The 7,820-nt window shown below is 40.8% G+C and overlaps 1 long non-coding RNA gene across 1 annotated transcript; it reads right to left on the reverse strand.

The window, feature by feature from the left end:
- Positions 1 to 6,035: 6,035 nt before the first annotated feature.
- LOC116089329 lies at positions 6,036 to 7,784 on the reverse strand. Its single transcript, XR_004118283.1, has 2 exons — positions 7,721 to 7,784; positions 6,036 to 6,198 (listed from the first exon to the last, which is right to left on the reverse strand). It is a non-coding gene; the product is annotated as an uncharacterized LOC116089329 (long non-coding RNA).
- Positions 7,785 to 7,820: the final 36 nt, after the last annotated feature.

The raw sequence follows: 7,820 nt of genomic DNA on the forward strand, positions 1-7,820 counted from the left end.
AAACAAATATTTAATATTACATATATATGATATTTATATTATACAATTGGTCCATCCTGACCACAGTTCCCCTCCTTTTTCTCTGAGTCCTTTCCCACATCTTTTTTCTGCTTCCCCCATTCAATTCAATCTTTCTTTCTCTTCAGGAAACGGTAGGCCTCCCATGGATATCAACCAATCATGCCATATCAAGATGTAGTAAGACTAGGGACCTCTCCTCTTTTTTTTGTTTTTTTTAAGATTTATTTATTATTATACTTAAGTACACTGTAGCTGACTTCAGACACACCAGAAGAGGGCGTCAGATCTCATTACGGGTAGTTGTGAGACACCATGTGGTTGCTGGGACTTGAACTCATGACCTTCGGAAGAGCAATCAGTGCTCTTACCCACTGAGCCACCTTGCCATCCTGGTACCTCTCCTCTTACTGAGGCTGAACTAGGTAATCCAGTAAGAAGAAAAGGTCCCTGTCGTGATCATAAAAAGAGAAAGAGCTATAAGAATATGATCTGGCAAGGTGTGTTGGAAGGGGGTGCCTCAGCTGGCCCACGTCTAGGCATCCCTTCCCCCTGAGGGACCAGGCACACAACAGTATAGTATATAATAGAATTTATTTAGGGCATGGGGATGGGAGTTTAGAGGGTAGTAGAGGCAGAGAAAGGCAGAGAGAAGGAGAGAGTAGAGAAGTAGGGGCCGGTCATGACCACATGGAGAGAGGTGGGAAGAGAATAGGGAGAGAGGGGGAACAAAGGAACAAGAGGCAAGGGAGAGAAGCAGGAGTAAGAGAGAGGAGGGGGCAAGCAGCCCCTTTTATAGGGCCAGGCTTACCTGGCCATTGCCAGGTAACCATGGGGAGGAGCATACCTGGCTGCTGCCTAGTATCTGTGGGGGTGGAGTTTATAAATAATGCTAACAGTCCCAAATGCAGAGTCAGAGACAGCACCTGATCCTATTGTGAGGAGTCACAGAAGAAGTCTAAACTATACAACTGTAAAATATATGCAGAAGGCCTAAATCAGTCCTTCTGTATGCAGGATACCTTATTATTGATTCAATTTCTGTGAGACACCATGGGCCCAGGTTTGTTGATTTTTCTAAGTTTTTTTGTTGTGTCTTAAACTCCTACAATCCTTCCTCCACCTCTTCCATAGGATTCCATGAGCTCTGTCTAATGTCTAGCATGGTTTCCTGCATCTATTACAATCAGTTGCTGGGTGAAGGCATTCTTAATGCAGGTTAGGTTCCAATCTATGAGTATAGAAGAATATACTTAGGAATCATTTTCTATTCTAGGTCTCTGGGCTATCCAGCCTCTGGTCCTGGACCTCCAGGCAGTGTCAGGGGTAGCCTCCCTCTCATGAAGTAGGTATCAAACTGGATGAGTCATTGGCTGGTCACTCTCCCATTTACTCTTCTACTTTTACCCCAACTCATCTACCTCAAGACATACCACTCCTGGGCATATACCTAAAGGTTGTTCCACCATATCACAAGGACACTTCTCACCCATGTTAACTGATGCTTTATTCATTACAGATAGCCCGAAATGAAGGACCAAATTGGTTTTAAGGAAAGTAGTTGTTGAGTTTTTATCTACACTGTTTACTTCTTTAGAATTGTCCAGAGTTAATTTGGGAACCAGAACTTATGTTCTGCTGTAGCAAAAAGCTAATTTAAGACTTCATCCTATAATCCAACTTATAAATTTTTATCATAATATTTCTTCTTCAAAATAGATAAAAGGGGACCAAATAGAGATTTAACATGTCCTTAATGCAGTACTACATATTACATGTACACTCAAAGAGAATCTGAATATTATTTTTAATATTATCTAACTGTATATAGATATTCAACTCATATTTAGATTCAGGAATACTTTTATTGTTTATTTATGTACATTCAAATGTTGTCTGCCTTCGAAGTTTCCCTGTCACAAGTTCCTTATCCCTCTACCACCTCCCCCTGCCTCTATGAGAGTGTTCTGCACCCACTCCTGCCTCAGTAGCCTAGGGTTCCCCTATCCTGTGTTATCAAGCCTCCACAGGACCAAGTTGCTCCTGTCCCAGTGATGCCAGATAAGGAAATTCTCTGCTACATACCCAGCTGGAGCTGTGGGTACCCCCTGTGTGGGGGTGGAGTTTATAAATAATGCTAACAGTCCCAAAGACAGAGTCAGAGATAGTCCCTGATCCTATTGTGAGGATATATTCTCTTTAGTTGGTGGTTTAGTCCCTGGGAGCTTTAATTGTTATGGTTGGTTGATATTGTTATTCTTCCTATGAGGTTGCAAACCCCTTCAGCTCCTACAGTTCTTGCCCTAACTTTTCCATTGTGGTTCTCATGCTCAGTCCAATGTTTGGCTATGTACATCTGCTTCTATATTGTTCCAGCTCTGGCAGACCCTCTTGAGGCATGGCTATACCTGCCTCCTATCAGTAAGCACTTCTTGGCATCAGTAATACTGTCTGGGTTTGGTTCAGCAGATGGAATGAATCCCTAGGTGGGGCAGTCTCTGGATGCCCTCTCCTTCACTTTCTGTTCTACTCTTTTTTCCTGTACTTCCTTTTGACAGGAGGAATTCTCGATTAATATTTTGAGGAAGGTATCACAAATAATATGAAATATCTTGGTGTGATGCTAACCAAACAAGTGAAAGATCTGTATGATAAGAGCTTCAAGTCTCTGAAGAAAGAAATTGAAGAAGATCTCAGAAGATGAAAGGATCTCACATGCTCATGGATCGGCACGATTAACATAGAAAAAATGTCCATCTTACCAAAAGCAATACACAGATTCAATGCAATCCCCATCAAAATTCCAACTCAATTCTTCACAGACTTAGAAAAAGCAATTCTCAAATAATATTTGGAATAACAATAAACCCAGGACTTCAAAACCATTCTGCAGGAATCACTATCCAGAACAATAGTGATTAAAAACCACATGGTATTGGTACAGAGAAAACAGGTAGATAATGAAATAGAATTGAAGAACCGGAAATGAATCCATGTCACTTGATCTTTGACAAAGGAGGCAAAACCATCCAATGAAAAAAAGACAGCTTTTTCAACAAATGGGGCTTTTGTTCAACTGGAAGTCAGCATGTAGAAGAATGCAAATTGATCCATTCTTATCCTTTTGTACAAAGCTCAAGTCCAAGTGAATGAAGGACCTCTACATACAACCAGATACAATGGAACTAATAGGAAAGAAAGTGGGGAAGAGCCTCCAGCACATGAGCACAGGACAAAGTTTCCTGAACAGAACACCAATGGCTTATGATCTAAGATCAAGAATTGACAAATGGAACCTCATAAAATTGAGAAGATTCTATAAGGTAAAAGACACTGTCAATAGGACAAAACAGCATTCTACAGATTGGGAAAAGCTCTTTGCCAACTCTCTCCGATAGAGGGATAATATCCAACACACTCAAAGAACTCAGGAAAGACTCCAGAGAAACAAATTACCCTATTAAAAATGGGGTACAGAGCTGAACAGAGAATTCTCAACTGAGAAATCTCAAATGGCTTAGAAGCACGAAGGGATTGAATGGGGGAAAATGACTGAAATCCCTGAGGGCCAGCAGAAAGAAGGGAAACATGCAACCTTGGAAGGTAGGAGGTTGGAGGTACTCTTCAGAATGTACTAGAGACCTGGGAGGTGAGAGAATCCCGGGTTTCAAAGAAAGGGACCTTAGATGGAATGCCCTACATTGGGGAGAGGGAACTTGTAGAGCCCACCTCTAGCAGAAAGACAGAACATCAAGTGAGAGATGAGGTTGCCATCCCACAGTCAAAACTCTGAACCTTAATTGTTCCTGTCTAAAAGAACTGCAGAAATAAAAATGGAGAAGAACCTGAGGAAAACGAGGTTGGAGATAGGCCCAAAGTGGGATATAGATCAGGGGGAGGCTCCAAGGCCTGACAGTATTATTGAGGGTATGACATGTGCTCACAAAAAGAGACCTATCTTGACTGCCCTCTGAAAGACACAAAAAAGCAGCTTAAGGAGTCAGATCTAGATATTTGCACCCAACCAATGGACAGGAGCTGCTCACCGCTGTGGTTGAATTAGAGGAAAGCTGGAAGAATCTGTAGGAGGACCAGCAGTCTCAATTAACCTAGACCCTGGAGCACCAACCAGGCAGCATACACAAGCTGATATGAGATCCCCAACACATATAAAGCAGAAGATTGCTGTGTCTGGGATTAGTCAAAGAAGATGCACATAAGAGACTGGAGGCCCCAGGAAGTTTAGAGGTCTGGTAGGGTGGGTGTGGGAATTGGGGACATCCTCGTAGAAACTGGGGGTGGGGAGGTGGTATGGGATGTGGAATAGTCAGAGGGTGGACTGAGCAGGGAATTAAATCTGGAATTTAAAGTAAATAAATAAATAAATATATACATACATACATACATAAATACATAAATAAATACAAATTTAAAAAAAAGAAATGTTTAACATTCTTAGTCATCAGAGAAATACAAATCAAAACGACCCTGAGATTCCACCTCATATCAATCAGAATGACTAAGATCAAAGACTAAGGAAACAGCAGATGCTGGCAAGGATGTGAAGAAAGAGAAACACTCCTCTATTGCTGGTGGGATTGCAAGTTGGGACAAATTCTCTGGAAAACAGTCTGGTGGTTCCTGAGACAATTGATCATAGTTCTAAACCACTCCTGGGAAGATACCCAAAACATGCCCCAACATACAACAAGAACACATGTTCCACTATGTTCATAGCAGCCTTAATTATAATAGCCAGAAGCTAGAAAAAAAATCAGATGTCCCTCAACAGAGGAATGGATACAGAAAATGTGGTACATTTACAAAGTGGTGTACTACTCAGCTTTTAAAACAATGACTTTGCCGGGCGGTGGTGGTGCATGCCTTTAATCTCAGCACTTGGGAGGCAGAGACAGGTGGATTTCTGAGTTCGAGGCTAGCCTGGTCTACAGAGTGAGTTCCAGGACAGCCAGGGCTACACAGAGAAACCCTGTCTCAAAAAACAAAAAAAAAAAAAAAGACTTCATGAAATTCTTAGGCAAATGGTTGGAACTAGAAAATATGACGTAACCCAACCACAAAACAACACACATGGTATTTACCCACTGATAAGTAGATATTAGCCAAAGAGAAGCTCTGAATACCCACAATACAACTCACAGACCATATGAAACCCAAGAAGAAAGAAGATCACACCAAAGTGTGGATGCTACAGTCCTACCCAGTAGAGGAAAGAGAATAATCTCTGGGAAGTAGAGGGAGAGAGGGATCTGGGAGGGAGAGAGGAGGGTGAAAGAAAAATGGGGGATGGTTCAACTACAGGAGGGGATAGAGGAGAAGTACAGTGGGTCAGGAATATAAAAGTGGGTGTGTAGCAGAAGGGATAGGGAGCTGAGGATAGCCATTCCACACATGTGGCACAGGATTGCCTTGTTAAACATCAGTGGGAGGAGAGGCCCTTGGGCCTGAGGGTGTTCGATGCCTCAGGGCAGCAGAATGCCAGGGCAGGAGTCAGAGGGTAGGTAGGGGAGCAGCCTCATAGAGGCAGGGGGAGAGGGAAAGAGATAGAGGGTTTCCAAAGGGGACACCTGGAAGAGGAAAACATTTGAAATGTAAATAAAGAAAATATCCAAGACCCAAAAGGGAGGACATTAGCCAAAATGCCCAACACAGGGGAAATAGAACCTGTAGAGATCATATCCAGTTGATAGACATGGCCCCAAGTAGATTCAAGAATATTTCAATAGTTATAATTTTAAAATTTGAAACTAATTCTTACTGGAATCTACACTACACACTACACATATTGAATAATATTTTTAAAACCCTATTCCAAGGCTATCAAATGGCTTAGCTGGTAAGGGTACATGTCCATAGAGATGAAAACCTTAGCTCTATGTCCACAGCCCACAAACTGGTGTGAGAAATCTTACTCCTGAGAACTGCTCAGGTGTGACCTATGCCAAGAACACACACTGTCCCCTCAATAAAATTAAGAAAAACTGCTAGTCCACAAATCAGGAGTAGAAATGTCTCATATGAGTGTTTTTTATTATGAAAATAAAGATAAACGTAGATATTTTAAATGGTATTTTTCTCTTCAGAAATTGTAGCACAGCCACGTCATTTGAAATCTCCAAAGGATAGGCTGCTTAACTCAAAAGCTCAGAGTCCTCAGTCCTACAGATTTAAACCAAAAAGAGTTAGTCCATTTCCGTATAAAACTAATGTGATGCTTTGAACACACTTGGCCCAAGGAGTGGCACTATTAGCATACGTGGCCTTGTTGGAGTAGGTTTTTCACTGTGAGTATGGGTTTTAATATCCTTGTCCTAACTGCCTGGAACCCAATCTTCTCCTGTCTGCCTTTGGATGGAGATGTACAATTCTCAGCTCCTCCAACACCACATCTGGCTGGATGCTGCCATGCTCCTGCCTTGATGATAATGTAACTGGAACTCTGAACTTGTAAGCCAGCCACCCCAGGGACTAAACCAGTATCAGATTGCACCTGTAGGGACCCATAGCTCCTGCTGCATATGTAGCAGAGGATGGCCTTGTTGGACATCAATGGGAGGAGAGGCCCTTGATCCTGGGAAGGCTCTGTGCCCCAGTGTAGCAGAATGCCAGGGCAGGGAGGCAGGAGTGGCTGGCTGGGTGGGTGAGCATCCTCATAGAAGTGGGGAGAGGGAGGATGGGATACAGGGTTTACAGAGGGGAAACTGAGAAAGGGCATAACATTTGAAATGTAAAGAAATAATCCAATAAAAAAAGAAAGAGTTGCCTTGGTCATGGTGTCTGTTCACAGCAATAAAACCCTAACTAAGACAACTAGTTTATAAATTTTCATGTTGTATGTTAAATGTAAAGACTGTGAGTACAATGGATATTTCCTGCTTCACACTTCCTTCTGAGTGCTGTGGGTATGGACACAGGCACCCTTTCATGCAAGTACACATTTCCATACAAGATTGTCAGTTCTCCCAGAAAAGGAAACAGCAGAGAAAACTGGTTTATGAGTTCTTACTATAGAAAATCAGTTTATCTAGTACTTGAGAAATGTAACAAAAATGTGAATAATATGTGAAAAATTATAATTTCTTTAGAGGAAAGTTTTAACTCAAGAATAATTCCATATATTGATTGATACATATTTTCTTTTCAAGTACAAATGTTTCTTCATAAGAAATATTTGTGATTAAATATAATCTTTGATTTAATGTAAATAGAAGAATAAAGGGAAAATGGACAATTGACTCAGGTTACTGGGTATTGTGAATAAAATCCAGGTGAAAGTAAAATGTAGAGATATGTGAAGACATGGAATTTCATGTCTTCTAAAGCACAAAATAGCAAAAAAATTGGCAGTGCAAATTTTCTGGATGAATCTATGTCAAATCATCAATGAATATAATTTTGATTCTAAAAAGCTTCAATAATGTACTTTGAAAATCCAATACAAATTTAAGTTAAACATCATTATATGTTCTATGGAGAAATTTCTAATTTATAAGATTACTGAAGAAAAATCAGCTATACTCCAATTATCCCAACAATTATCTTAACACAAATAGTAGTTTTACGTACCAAATAAAAATTGTGATATTATGAAGCATAATTTTATATGTAACTATTTACAATTATTGTTTTAAAATTATCAATATGATACTCCATTCACAAAGGGAAAGCAAACAATCCTTACCAATGAAGAAATCAGTTAGAAATTAATCTTCCTCATCTCCTCCTCCTCCTCTTCCTCCTCCTCCTCTTCCTCCTCCTCCTCCTCTTCCTCCTCCTCCTCT

The sequence above is a fragment of the Mastomys coucha genome, unplaced genomic scaffold (assembly GCF_008632895.1).
Source record: "Mastomys coucha isolate ucsf_1 unplaced genomic scaffold, UCSF_Mcou_1 pScaffold14, whole genome shotgun sequence".
Classification (NCBI taxonomy): domain Eukaryota; kingdom Metazoa; phylum Chordata; class Mammalia; order Rodentia; family Muridae; genus Mastomys; species Mastomys coucha.